The 15,151-nt window shown below is 40.7% G+C and overlaps 1 pseudogene; it reads right to left on the minus strand.

Annotated features, from left to right (window-relative positions):
* Window positions 1-11,921: 11,921 nt before the first annotated feature.
* LOC100358295 (large ribosomal subunit protein uL24-like) overlaps window positions 11,922-15,151 on the minus strand; it is a 61,293-nt pseudogene continuing 58,063 nt past the window's right edge.

Here is a 15,151-nt window from a genome sequence, read left to right on the forward strand (position 1 = left end):
GGTGATAAGTAAGTACTTTCAATATGGTCATCACAAGATTCTTTGCTACAGTAAACATTGTGATTGAAATGCTAACAGCTGTTACTGTGAAGAATAAAGGGTAATTTCACATTTTTATTTCATCTTCCATTTTCCTGTTTGAACTTTTTTTGTTTTTGTTTATTTGCATGCATTTCATAAATACAACTTTAGGAACATAATTGTTCTGACTGTACCTGCCCTCCCACCCACACCCCTACACCTCCTCCTCTTCCATATCCTGTTCCTGGTCTTGTTTTTTACTAATATTTACTTCCATTTAACTTTATACACAGAAGATTCACTCTATTCTAGGTTGAGTTCAACACTTTGTATGAGGAAGAAAAAGAAAAAAGAAGAGAGAAAAAAATAAAAACAAAAACTGTTCAACAGTACAGAAAAGGGCTGTTCAAAGTCATTGCATCTCAAAGAAAATTTTGCTTTTTTAAAGAAAATTAACTTTAAATAAGAACTCAAAAATGATACATCTTTTGCAAGCACTTAAACATAATTATAACTTATGAGACATAAGAATATCCTCCACTTAATACACTAAAAAGAAATAATTATGTGAGAACAAGTTTTACTATTAAGTCTGATAACACAGCTCTTTGAGGATAGGGGTCCTGAATGGGAAGTTAGTGCACAGTGACTCCTGTTGTTAATTTAACAATTAATACTCTTATGTTTGACGTCAATGATCACCTAAGGCTCCTGACATGAGCTGCCTAGCCTGTGGAAGCCTTTTGGATCCACAAACTCCTTAATGTTTAGACAAGTCATTAGGCAAAGTGGAAGCTCTCTCCTCCCTTCAGAGGAAAGTACATCCTTCTTTGGTGCCACTTCTTCCCACTGGGGTCTCGCTGACAGGGGTCCTTCATGTAGAACATTTTTGCCATAGTATGTTGGCTTTCCATGCCAGATATGCTTCCCTAGGCTTCTCAGCCAGATCAGAATTACTTAAGGGCTGTTTCTGAGGTCAGAGTGCTACTTAAGGAGATTGTCATTCTATGAGTCTGCTGTGTGGACTGCTTCCCATGTTGGAGCATTCACTCCTTTTTAATTCTATTATTATTACCAAACACTTATTCCTATTTATATGATCGCTTTAACACTTGATCCCATCTGTGTGATCACTTTAATACTTATTCCTATCCACTGTAACACTTAAAATGCTATTTTTACCACCCAGATTAAGGGTACTGGGAGTTCCATGGCAAATTTTTAAGCTGTACCCTTAGAAGTAAATCTAGAGGAATGTATGCAGAACTCTACTTCTTTATAGCTATAAACTTCATACATTTCACAGTTACAACTTTAGGATCATGGTGATTCTTCCCTGTGTGACCCCCTCCCACCTACATTCCCAACTCCCTTCCTCTTCAATCTCTTATTCTCACTCTTATTTTTAACTAAAATCTATTTTTCAATTAACTTTACACACATATGGTTTACTATGTTAAGAGTTCAACAATTAATATGAAAAAAAGAAAAAAAAATTAAAATAAGCCTGTCCACAACAATCAAGGCAAGGGCTGTTCAAAGTCATTGCTTCTTAAAGTACAAATTTCACTTCTACAAGTTGTATTTTAGGTGTTCTATTAGATATCTCAGTTTAGGGAGAACATATAGTATTTTTTCCTTTGGAAATAGCTTATTTCACCTCATCTGATGTTTTCCAGCTTCATTCATTTTGTTGCAAATGATCGGATATTGGGAGTTTTTTGTTTTATTTTACCGCTGTTTAGTATTCTGTGGTGTACATATCCCATAATTCTTTATCCAGTCTTCAATTGACGAGCATTTGGGTTGATTCCATGTCTTTGCTATTGTGAATTCAGCTGTGATAAACATGGAAGTACAAATAACTCTTTCATATGCTGATTTCATTTTTCCTCAGCAAGTTCTGAGGAGTGGGATGGCTGGGTCATATGGTAGGTCTATATTCAGATTTCTATTTTTTTTTGACAGGCAGAGTTAGACAGTGAGAGAGAGAGAGAGAGAGAGAGAGAGAGAGAGAGAGAGAGAAAGGTCTTCCTTCCGTTGGTTCACCTCCAAATGACCGCTATGGCTGGCGCACTGCAGCCGGTGCACCGCGCTGATCCGAAGCCAGGAACCAGGTGCTTCCTCCTGGTCTCCCATGGGGTGCAGGCACCCAAGGACTTGGGCCATCCTCCACTGCCTTCCCAGGCCACAGCAGAGAGCTGGACTGGAAGAGGGGCAACCGGGACAGAATCCGGTGCCCCAACTGGGACTAGAACCCAGGGTGCCAGCGCCACAGGTAGAGGATTAGCCTAGTAAACCGCGGTGCTGGCCATGTATTCAGGTTTCTGAAGTATCTCCATGCTGTCTTCCATAGTGGCTTTACCAGTTTACATTCCCACCAGCAGTGGATAAGGGTACCTTTTCCCTCACATCCTTGCCAGCATTTGTTTGTTGATTTATGTGTGAAAGCCATTTTAACAGGCGTGAGGTGGTTTTGATTTACATTTCTCTGACAGCTAGCGATCCGGAACATTTTTCATGTGTCTGTTGGCCATTTGGAATTCCTCTTTTGAAAAATGTCTGTTTAAAACCTTTGCACATTTCTTAACTGGGTTGTATGTTTTGTTGCTGTTGAGTTTCTTGATCTATTTATATATTCCAGTTATTAATCCTTTATCAGTTATATAATATGAAAATATTTTCTCCCATTCTGTCAGTTACCTCTTCATTTTGCTGATTTTTTTTTTTTTCAGTACAGAAGCTTCTCAGTTTGATGTAATTCCATTTGTCAATTTTGGCTTTGATTACCTGTGCCTCTGGGGTCTTTCCCAAGAACTCTTTGTCTACGCTGATTTATTGTAGGATTTTCCAATGCTCTCTAATACTTTGATGGCATTGGGTCATAGATTTAGGTCTTTGGTCCATGTTGAGTGTATTTTTGTGTAAGCTGTAAGGTAGGGGTCTAATTTCATGCTTCTGCATGTGGATATCCAGTTTTCCCAGCACCGTTTTTTGAAGATACTGTCCTTGCTCCAGGGATTGATTTTAGCTTCTTTGTCAAAGATAAGTTGGTTGTAGATGGTTTGATTTCTGGCATTTCTATTGTGTTCCATTGGTCTATCCATTTCTTTTTGTACCAGTATGAAACTGTTTTTGTACTTCCCTATAGTATGTCTTGAAATCTGGCATTGTGATGCTTCCAGCTTTGTTTTTGCTGTATAAGATTGCTTTAGATATTCAGGGTTTCCCGTGTTTCCATATGAATTTCAGCATCATTTATTCTAAATCTGAGAAGAATGTCTTTGGTATTTTCATTGGTATCACAATGAATCTATAAGTATTTATCAGTGGTATGGACATTTTTATGATATTGGTCCTTCCAATCCATGAACATAGAAGATTTTTTAAAATTTTTTATCTTATTCTATTTCTTTCTTTAATATATTGTAACTCTCATTGTAGAGTCTTCGACATACTTGGTTAAATTTGTTCCTAGGTATTTGATTTTTTTGGTAGCTATTGTGAATAGGATTGATCATAGGAGCTCTTCCTCCTCTGTGGCATTGCGTGTGTATAAAAAATTTGTTGGTTTCTGTGTGTTGATATTATATCCTGCTACTTTTCCAAACTCATCTATGAGTTCCAATAGTCTCTTAGTAGAGTCTATTGGATCCACTATATATAGAATCATGTCATCTGCAAATAGGGATAGTTTGACTTTCCTTTTCCCATTTGTATCCCTTTGATTTGTTTTTCTTGCCTAATGGCTGTGGCTAAAACTTCCCAGAATATATTGAATAGCAATGGTGAGAATGGCCACCTTATCTTGTTCCACGTCTCTGTGGGACTGCTTCCAACTTTTCAGTATTCAATAGGATGCTGGCCATGGGTTTGTCCTAAATTGACATGATTGTATTGAGAAATGTTCCTTCTATACCCAATTTGCTTAGAGTTTTTATCATGAAAGGGTGTTGTGTTTTGTCAAATGTGGTTTTTGAGGTTTTTTTTTTTGCATCTATTATATAATCACGTGATTTTTCTTCAGTTATTTATGGGATATATCACTTTGATTTGCAAATGCTAATCATCCCTGAACATCAGGGATGAATCCCACTTGGTCCGGGTGAATAATTTTTCTGATGTGTTGTTGGATTCAATTGGCTACTATTTGTTGAGGATAGGATTTTTGAGTCAATGTTCATCACAGAAATTGGTCTGTAGTTCTCTTTCTCTATTGTATCTTTTTCAGGTTTAGGAATTAAGGTGATGTTGGCTTCATAGAAAGATTTCGGGAAGATTCCTTCCATTTCAGTTGTTTGAATAGCTTGGGAAGAATTGGAGTTAGTTCTTCTTTAAATGTCTGCTACAATTCAGCATCTAAGTCATCCAGACCTGGACTCTTCTTTCTTGGGAGAGTCTTTGTTACGGATTCAAATTTTCTTGTTTATTAGTTTGTTGAGGTTTTGTATGTCTTCCTTGATCATTTTAGGTAGGTCATATATTTACAGGAATCTATCCATTTCTTCTAGGTTTCTATTTTGTTGGCATACAGCTCTTTCTAGTAATTTCTGCTGATTCTTTTTATTTCTGTGGGGTCTGCAGTTACATTTCCTTTTTCATATCTAATTTTATTAATTTGGGTCTTCTCCCTCCCTTTTTTGGTTAGTTGGGCCAAAGGTGTGTCAATTTGGTTTATTTTTTCAAAAAACCATTTCTTCGATTTGCTGATCTTTTATATTGTTTTTGTTTCAATTTTGTTGATTTCTTCTCTAATTTTTTTTTTTGACAGGCAGAGTGGACAGTGAGAGAGAGAGAGAGAAAGGTCTTCCTTTGCCGTTGGTTCACCCTCCAATGGCCACCACAGCCGGCGAGCTGTGGCCGGCGCACCGCGCTGATCCGATGGCAGGAGCCAGGTACTTATCCTGGTCTCCCATGGGGTGCAGGGCTCAAGGACTTCGGCCATCCTCCACTGCACTCCCTGGCCACAGCAGAGAGCTGGCCTGGAAGAGGGGCAACCGGGACAGAATCTGGCGCCCCGACCAGGACTAGAACCCAGTGTGCTGGCACCGCAAGGCGGAGGATTAGCCTAGTGAGCTGCGGCGCCAGCCCTTTCTTCTCTAATTTTAATTATTTCTTTTCTGCTATTAGTTCTGGCTTTGGTTTGCTATTGTTTTTCTAGGTGCTTGTGATGCATTGTAGTTTGTTTATTTGGTGCCTTTGCAACTTCTTGATGTAGGCAGTAATTGCTATAAATTTTCTTTTCTTTTCTTTTTTTTTTTTTTTTTTGAGAGTCAGAGTTAGAAAGTGAGAGAGAAAGTCAGAGAGAAAGGTCTTCCTTCCATTGGTTCACCCCCCAAATGGCCACTACGGCCAGAATGCTGCACTGATCAGGAGCCAGGTGCTTCCTCCTGGTCTCCCGTGTGGGTGCAGGGCCTATGCACTTGGGCCGTCCTCCACTGCCTTCCCAGGCCACAGCAGAGAGCTGGACTGAAAGAGGAGCAACTGGGACAGAACCAGTGCCCCAACAGGGATTAGAACCCAGAGGATTAGCCTAGTGAGCCATGGCGCTGGCCATACATTTTCTTCTTAACACTGCTTTTGATGTATCCCATGTTTTGATATGTTATAATATCTTCTTCATTTGGTTCGGGAAACTTTTTGATTTCTTTTCTGGTTACTTCAATAACCCACTGTTTGTTCAGGAGCATGTTGTTCAATCTCCATTTGTTTGCATATGTTCTAGAGATTCCTGAGTTGTTAATTACCAACTTCATTCCATTGTGGTCAGAGAAGATGCATGGTATGGTTTCAGTTATTTTGAATTTGCTGAGATTTGCTTTATGGCCTTGCATGTACTCAATCCTATAGAAAGTTCCATGCACTGGTGAGAAGAATGTGTATTCTGTGGCTGTAGGATATAAAGTTCTGTAGGTATCTATTATGTCCATTTGGTCTACAGTGTTGATTAACTCTGTTGTTTCCTTGCTGATTTTCTGTCTGGTTGATCTGTCCATTGCTGAAAATGTGGTCTTGATCTCCCCCATGACTATTATATTTGAGTCTATGTCTCTCTTTAAATCCATTAACATCTCTTTTAAATAGCCAGGTCCCCTCTAATTAGGTGCATATATTTTTATAGTAGTAATTTCTTCCTGTTGAATTGATACATTAACGATTGCATAGTGCCCTTCTTTGTCTCTTTTAACAGTTTTTGTATTAAAATCTATTTTGTCTGATATTAAGATGGGTACAACTGATCGTTTTTGGTTTCTGTTAGCATGGATTATCTTTTTCCATCCTATCACTTTCACTCTGTGAGTATCAGTGTTAGTGAGATGTGTTTCTTATAAGCAGTAAATAGCTGGATCTTCTTTTTATTTTGTTTTTTTTTTTTTTAAATATTTATTTACTTACTTGAAAGAGTTATACAGAGAGAGAAGGAGAAGCAGAGAGAGAGAGGTCTTCCATCCACTGGTTCAGGTCCCAAATGGCCACATCGGCCAGAGCTGCACCAAACTGAAACCAGGAGCCAAGAACTTCTTCCAGGTCTCCCATGTGGGTGCAGGGTCCCAAGCACTTGGGGCATCTTCTACTGCTTTCCCAGGCCATAGCAGAGATCTGGGTCAGAAGTGGAGAGCTGGGACTTGAACTGATGCCCACATGGGATACTGGCACGGCAGGCAGAGGCTTTACACACTACACCACAGCGGTGGACCCAGGTTTTCCTTTTAAATTCATTCATCCCATCTGTGTACTTTAACTATATGATTGAGGCCATTTAAATTCAATGTGACTATTGATAAATAACAACTTGCCCTGTCATTTTTCCTTTAATATTTCTGTTTTTTTACTTTGGATTTCCTTTTTGCTTTTACTGGGAGATCTTCTGCCTTCACTTTCTTTCATAGTGATTATCATGTTTCTGTGTTTCTGTGTATAGCACATCCTTAGGCATCTTTTGTTAGGCTGGATGGGTGGTGACAAATTCGTTCAATTTCTGTTTGTTATGGAAGGTCTTCATATCACCTTCATTTATAAATGAGAGTTTTGCAGGGTACAGTATTCTGGGTTGACAAATGCTTTCTCTTAAGACTTGGAATGTATTTTGCCATTCTCTCTTATCCTGTAGAGTTTCTGATGAAATGTCCACTGTGAATCTAATTGGAGTTCCTCTGAAAGGAATCTGGCATTTCTCTTGTGCACATTTTACAATCTTTTCTTTATGTTTTACTGTGGGGAATTTGACTATAATATGTCATGGTGAAGATCATTTCTGGTCATGTCTATTGGGAGTTCTATATGCTACCTGTATTTGGATGTCCCTTTTCTTTCTCCAAATTAGGGAAGTTTTTCTTATTATTTCACTGAAAAATCCCCTAATCCTTTCTCTCTTTCCTTCCTTTAGGGACTCTTAAGACCCATATGTTGGGTCATATTGATAGTATGTTGTAGATCTCGAAAATTGTTTTTTAGTTTTCTATTTTCTTCATGTAGTATTAGTCTGATTTGTCTTCTAGCTTAGATATTCTTTCTTCTGTCTCACCAACTCTGTTTTTAAGACTTTCCGTTGCATTTTTTATTTGATCTATTGAATTGTTCACTTCTAGCATTTCATTTTAGTTTCTCTTTAAGATCTCAATTTCATGGGAAAAATTTAAATTCATATTGGGTATAGTTTTCTTTAGTTCATGAATTTGCTTCTGATTGCTTCTGAGTAATCCAATATTAGTTTTTTGAATTCCATATCTGGGTTTTCTCAATCTCTTCGTCTTCACTTTCTAATATTGAAGGGCTGTAATGTTCCTTTGGGAGCTCATAGTGACTTCCTTATTCTTATTTTTAAATATTTTAATTTGATCTTCAGCATTTGTAGAATTTTTTTTTTGTCCTGTGGCTTTTATCTTTGATCTGTATCTCTGTGACTTAGTGGAATGTCTACACTTTTAGTGAATACCAAGAGTTTCATACTGGGTGTGGCCAGGGCACTCGGTTCAGTATTTCACGGTTGGACAAGTATCCAGGTTAAGACCCCCATTTGGTGTGGTGGCTCTCCTCTGAGCTGATGGGCTCCCCGGTTTTAGTCTCAAGTGTGCTCAACACTCATTTGTACTGCTTTATGGACTGTACATTTGATCTGTGGAGTATTTCCTGTGAGCAAGTTTCCCTCTGTTAGGAGCTGTTATATGTAACCGAGTAGCTCGGAGAGTGGAGAGGTGCTCTGTGGTTGCCCAGGACCTAACTACACTCTGTCTCGTCTTATGCAGTCACTGTTTTCTCAGACTCAGCTCTCAGGGCTCTCTGGGTCATGGATTGTCAGTGGGGCCACTCTGCCCTGGTAGCCAGTCCTTTCTATAAGTAAATTAAGGTGTTCCCAGAGCTGCTGTCTGTGTGTAGTCCTCTCAAACAGCTTCGGAGTTGGTTGGGGGTGAGTGGGTTTTTTCTCTGGTTACCTCTGTGTTTGGGGGGTGCAAAGCACCTGCCCACTGTAGTCCTGCTCACTTCTTGGTGCTGTGTGGCTAGGAGAGTCCCACAGGTGACCTTCCCCTCCCTAGTGGTGGCTCTCCCTCCCCTCCTGTTGCCGGGTAAGTGGTGCCATACAATTGACATGGGGTGGGGAGGAATTCTTCTGAATTGTTGTGGCCCTCGTTGATTGGGTGGGGTACCACTCCTGTTATTGGGCCCAAACACAGGAGGTGGGGCAGCAGCTACCTGCCTGTGCCCAAAAAAATAAAAAAAAGGCATGAGCCCTATCCCTGTGGGCTATGGGTCTCTGCTGTATCAGGGAGTGGGAAAGGGAGAGAAATGCACAGTCTCTTTTTTCTTCTTTTTTTTCTTTCTTCCTGCTTCTGCTGTCTTAGCGGGCTTGTGGGGAACTTTAAAAACAGTTCACCAAGCTCTCCCTCCCACCGTATCAGCCGCACCGTGAGCCTGAGGATTCCCCTCTCACCTGGTTTGCTGGGGTTGGTGCCTACCTCCCTGGATCCTGTTTGAACTTTTTAAAAGCCTTGGAAAACCACTTGACATCTCAAAATTCATTTGAAACCTTATTATCTAGATAATTTATCTAAGCTGGATAAGTGGAATACAATGGGTTTCATTAATTTTATTGTTTTCCTGTAATTTGTTAGGACTAGAGAAATAAAACTAGATAAAAAGTAGTTGGCAATTCTATAAAAGATTATTTAAATAATTCTATTTATGGAGACATTTTGCAGCTTGGGGAATGCTGTCTGTGTCAGTGACTTGCTTTGTCAAATTTGAGATCTTCTACTTTTGTGGGTGTCTGAGACTGCACTCTAGCAATCCTGCCATGGCATCACACATAGAGAATGACTTTTAGAATGGAAATTAGAAAAGAACCAAAAATGGGAAATGGTACCCTTGACAAGTGAATATTTCCAATTTATGTACTACACTCTGCAGCTAAAAGAAAAGTAATAGAAATTTCTTTCAAATTCAGATTGGTTTTTAAACTAGGCTTATAAAATTATTACCATCATATCAGTGTTGAGAGAAAGAATAATTGTGTAGATAGAAAGCAGGTTTAAGGGCTTATCTTGTTTTAGGACCTAATTAATTTTCTTCTGAACTTGTTCCTTATTATTTTAAATTATATGTGTACACAGCATTTAGTGGTTTTTATGGGCTTTGCCACAGTAAAAATATGACTCAGGTATTTTGATTTTAAAATTGAAGTCTAATCAACTCTACTAGTCACACTTAACAATTTTAAAATGACTGAAGGGAAGGGACCTTATCAAGAAAAGGCTGCAATGCCTGTACAGATGAGAACAGAATGCTACCTAATATCATCTCAAACAACAAGCAAACTGGGATTTATTTATAAGTTTTTTCTGAATGATGTATATTCTTTGAAATTATGAAACTTATTTTCACTGCCTATAAAAATCAGTCTTAATTTTATGACTCAGCAGGTAGGAAGAGATCTTCTCTGAATTTGGAAGACATATTTTTATGAAACAAATATTTCATATTCCTACCAGCATGCTATGGCAATTTCTCTTGTTTTTTCCTGCCAAAACTTGGTAGTAATAGACATTTTAAGTACAAACAAATCAGATGACTCTGCAATAGCAAATTATTCTTATAATTATTATTCTGATTAATAATGAGGTAAAACAGAGTTCTATGGCATTATCCATTCAGGTTGTTTCTTTTGTTAAGCACACACATACATACCACACATATTTTTTAAATTTTTTGCCAGGCAGAGTTAGACAGTGAGAGAGACAGAGAGAGAGAGTTATAAACAGTGAGAGAGAGACAGACAGAAAGGTCTTCCTTCCGTTGGTTCACTCCTTTAATGGCAGCCAAGGCTGGCGCTGCGCTGATCCAAAGCCAGGAGCCGGGTACTTCTTCCCAGTCTCCCATGCAGCTGCAGTGACCCAAGCACTTGGTCCATCCTCGGCTGCCCTCCTGGGCCACAGCAGAGAGCTGGACTGCAAGAGAAGCAACCGAGACTAGTACCTGGTGCCCCAACCAGGACTAGAACCTGGGGTGCCAGTGACGCAGGGGGAGGATTAGCCAAGTGAGCCACGGCGCCAGCCCACACATTTTTTTTATATACTATATACAGTCATCCCTCAGAATTTGCAAGGGATTGGTTCCAGGACCCATTGTGGATACTGAAATCTATAGATGTTCAAATCCTTTTATAGTTTAAATCATCACTTCAGTACTCATCATACCTCATACAATATAAATATGTGTAAATGCTTGTTATACCATATTGTTTAAAGAATGACAAGAAAAAAAGTCTGTGTTTGTGGGGAGCAACTCGGACTAGACTAAGTTACTAGAATTAAGACTTATTCTATGCATCTGCTCTCCCACAATATGGCGCTGGGAGAGGAGTAAACAGCTTCTACGCAGCCGCCTCCAGTTCGAACAATGACCTGCAGGAGCTGATCCTGCTCCTGATTGGAGGAGAGCAGCGTACTCGGCATGTGGGTAGCAGAGTTGGGATTGGTGGAAGAGGACTATAAAGGGGGAGAGAGACAACATGCACCAGGGACATCTAAGAGGAACATCCAGATAACATCTGAGCAGCCCCCGAGAGAGCCGGCCGGTGGTGTGCGGCTCCCCCGCAGAAGTGGGGAAAGTGGCAGGGGGCACCGCCCTTCCACGGAGGTGGAAGGGACGGCAGCCAACCCGGGAAGAACCAGCAGCAAACCCGGGAAGGGCCGAGCAGACAAAAGAACAGCGCAGGGCCCTGTGTCATTCCTCCGTGAAGAGGGGGAGCGACATAATGGTGCCGTGACTCGGATAGGAAACCTAGGCAGGGTTTAGTGTCGTTCCTCCATGAAGAGGGGGAGCGATATAATGGTGCCGTGACTCGGATAGGAAACCTAGGAGGGAAGAAACGGGAAAAAGTGGGAAAATACTGGAGAGAGATTAGAAAGAGCCTGGGGAAAAGCCGGATGGAAAAAGTGCCGGAAGAAGTTAGGATTGAAAGCGAAAGTGAAAGCTGGAGGAAACATAGACTCGGATGCAGACTATGGTGGGGAAGCTAGGAGATTAAAAGTGAAAGTGAAAGCTAGAACAAACAGACTTGGATACGGTCTGTGGGGAGAAGCCAGGAGAAATGAGAGGGGAATATTGTTGGAAGAAAAGTTAGGAAACATACCGGGTAGAGAAAAATGTTAGGGAGGATGAAGCTGCGGGGGCAGGTGGAGGCGGAGACGTAAGCTAGGTTGGGATTCTTCAAGTCAGCCCGGGGAACAAAAGGCGAAAAGCTAAAACCGGAGGCGGAGACGTAAGCTAGGTTGGAATCCATCAGATTAGCCCAGGTAGCAAAAGACGGGAAGCCAAACCGAAGTGGAGACTTAAGCTAGGTTGCATTTCGTCAGGTTAGCCCCGGGGAACTTAGACTGAAAACCGAGAAGCGGAAACGTGAGCTAGGCTGTGTGATTCGCGAAAGCCGCCGCGCACAGAGAGAGCGTGTGGGGCACGAGCGGGGAGAGCGCACGGGGCGTGAGCAGATAGGAAGCGCGGGGCTGGCGCGGGGCTGTGGTGCGGGCGCAAAGGGGCGCGGAGACCTCGGAGCGTGCACAAAGCTGGGAAGCCATGCAGATGAGAAGCGCGGGCTGAAGCCGCGCAGAGCCGCCGCGGGGCGAGGCGCTGAGAAGCCGCCGCGGAGCGGGCGCCAGGAAGCTGCGGGGATAAGAGAAATAGAAGTTTAGAAGTAAAATGAGAGAAATAGGAATGCTGGCAGATAGAAGTAAAATAGCAGAAATAGGAATGCCCGGAGATAGAGAAATAAGAGAAAAATAAGGCCTCCCCACAACATGGCAATGAGAAGGCTCGGATTCGGTTTGCCTGATTGGTAGGCCTTGTAAGCACCTGCAGGCAGTTCTAGCAGAGCAGAGCATGTGCTGCAGGGCACCGAACACTGGCACACATCAGCACCTAAAAACCTCCTCAACATGGCGAAAAGAGGACCCGGATTCGGTTTGCCTGATTGGTAGGGCTTGTAAGCACCTGTGGGCAACTCCAGCAAGCAGAGCAGAGTGTGCGCCACTGGGCACCGAAGACAGGCGCGTATCAACGCCAAAAAATAAAAAGAAAGGGGGAATTGTGGGGAGCAACTCGGACTAGACTAAGTTACTAGAATTAAGACTTATTCTATGCATCTGCTCTCCCACAATATGGCGCTGGGAGAGGAGTAAACAGCTTCTACGCAGCCGCCTCCAGTTTGACCAATGACCTGCAGGAGCTGATCCTGCTCCTGATTGGAGGAGAGCAGTGTACTCGGCGTGTGGGTAGCAGAGTTGGGATTGGTGGAAGAGGACTATAAAGGAGGAGAGAGACAACATGCACCAGGGACATCTAAGAGGAACATCCAGATAACATCTGAGCAGCCCCCGAGAGAGCCGGCTGGCAGTGTGCCACTCCCCCGCAGAAGTGGGGAAAGTGGCAGGGGGCACCGCCCTTCCACGGAGGTGGAAGGGACGGCAGCCAACCCGGGAAGAACCAGCAGCAAACCCGGGAAGGGCCGAGCAGACAAAAGAACAGCGCAGGGCCCTGTGTCATTCCTCCGTGAAGAGGGGGAGCGACATAATGGTGCCGTGACTCGGATAGGAAACCTAGGCAGGGTTTAGTGTCGTTCCTCCATGAAGAGGGGGATCGACATGTGTTCAAAACACATTCATTTTAAAAAATAGTTATAATACTCAGTTGGTGGGATCCTGATGGTGTAGAACCTAAAGATATGGAGGACTGGCAGCATATATATGAGGGGCTTCAAAAAGTTCATGGAGTATGAGCATTACTGATTTATCTGAGAGGCAAAGAGAGTTAGAGAACTCCTATACACTGTTTCACTCTGCAGATGCCTACAATGACTGGAGCTGGACACAGGGCTGCAGCTAGGAACTTGGAATTCATTATAGGTCCCTCACATAATGGCAGGGATTGAATCACTTGAGCCATCACTACTGCATCACAGGGTCTCCATTAGCAGAAAACTGGAGTTAGAAGCTGGGGCTGGGTTTCTTTCTAACACAGGTATTCAAATAGAGTATGTGGGCATCCTAACCAACATCTTAACCACTTAGGCCAAATGTCTGCCTTTTAATTCCATTTTCCGTGAACTTTTTGAGGTCTGCCATTTGTGTGTGTGTACCCTTTGAGGAAAATGGAATTAAAAGTAAGTTTACTTTGGGCAAAAATTTTTGAAATCCATGGATTCAAGCTGTCTTAAAACTTTTTTCATGGAAAATATATATTATGAAAAAACTGTTTATATATTTCAAAATATTTTGTAGCAAATTAAGCTAACTTTTATTTCAATTTTCCACAAACTTTTTGAAGTACTCTCATTTATATATGCATATACTCATACGTGTGTGTATGTGTATAGACATCTTTATTTATTATGTGCAATAATATCTAGTTTTTTAGACTTAGAATTTCCAAACATTTTAACTGATATTATGGTTCATACTTTAGCTTTGTAACATCTTTTGGAATAAGGCTTTGATTTTGCTAAAATTGATTTATAATTTTTTTCACTTTCAATTTCTTTGTCTTTTTTATTATCCTTTGTTATTGCCATGCCATGAACATATTTTCCTACATTTTCTTCCAATATTTCAGTTATTTTTTCACATCAAGTTTCAATTCATATTTGATCAGCGCGTACATAGTGAAAACTTTTTTTCCCTTATAAATGGCCAGAGTTATCACTGTCCTTTGTAATACTGAATAGCACATTCTCCCCCCATGCATTTGGAATGTAACTTCTTTTATACTAAAATCTTAGAATGTGTGCCTAAGTATACATGCATGATAATGTATTTATAGACCTTATTTCTTTCCATGGTTGTATTGATTACCCCTAAATTACTGTGAATATTACATAAAACTTCATATTTATAATAAGTCTTAATGTCTAGTACAGAGTACTCTTTCTAGAGTTCTTCAAAATTTTCTTGTTATTATGACTCTTTTACATTTCCATATGAATTTTTGGATGAGTTTCTCAATTCCTGCAAAAATTTTTTTGTAGCTATGATTAAACTCATGGACTAATTCAGGATAGTTTGATATGTTTACAACATATGATCTCCTCATCCATGAATTTAACCTACTCATCTAAAATATGCTAGCTCTTCTTATGTCTATATCAATAAAATTTCTGCATTATATCTGAAATCCTTCTATTAGATTTCTTCCTAGATAACTTTTAAAAATTGTCAGTGCTATTTTAAAAAATAATATTGTCTAGTTGGTTGAATACATTTTCTAATACTATGGAAAATAATCGATTATTTTCAGGCATATGAACGTGCTTTATGCAAAAATACATGATAGTACAGTAACACCTCTGAGTTGAACACAGAAAGGGGCTCATAATGCTCTAGGCCTGAAGATTATGGATACGTCTCTTGTAGATATCCATTGAAGGAAGTAGGAAATCTATAGGAGCCATTTGAGAGATGAATGTTGAGGGTGATAAGCCAGGGAAATCAATTCTCTGATCTTTTTCTGTCCTCTAATCTCTTGCTAGTACCTCTTATATATTAAACTCAGCTTAAAGCCTGAGGGCTTGGTGGCCTCAGTCCATAAATGATAGCCTCGTGGGACACAACACAGGATGCAGAAAGAAAACCAGGAGATCTGGGGA

The sequence above is a fragment of the Oryctolagus cuniculus genome, chromosome X (genome assembly GCF_964237555.1).
Source record: "Oryctolagus cuniculus chromosome X, mOryCun1.1, whole genome shotgun sequence".
In the NCBI taxonomy this organism is placed as follows: Eukaryota; Metazoa; Chordata; class Mammalia; order Lagomorpha; family Leporidae; genus Oryctolagus; species Oryctolagus cuniculus.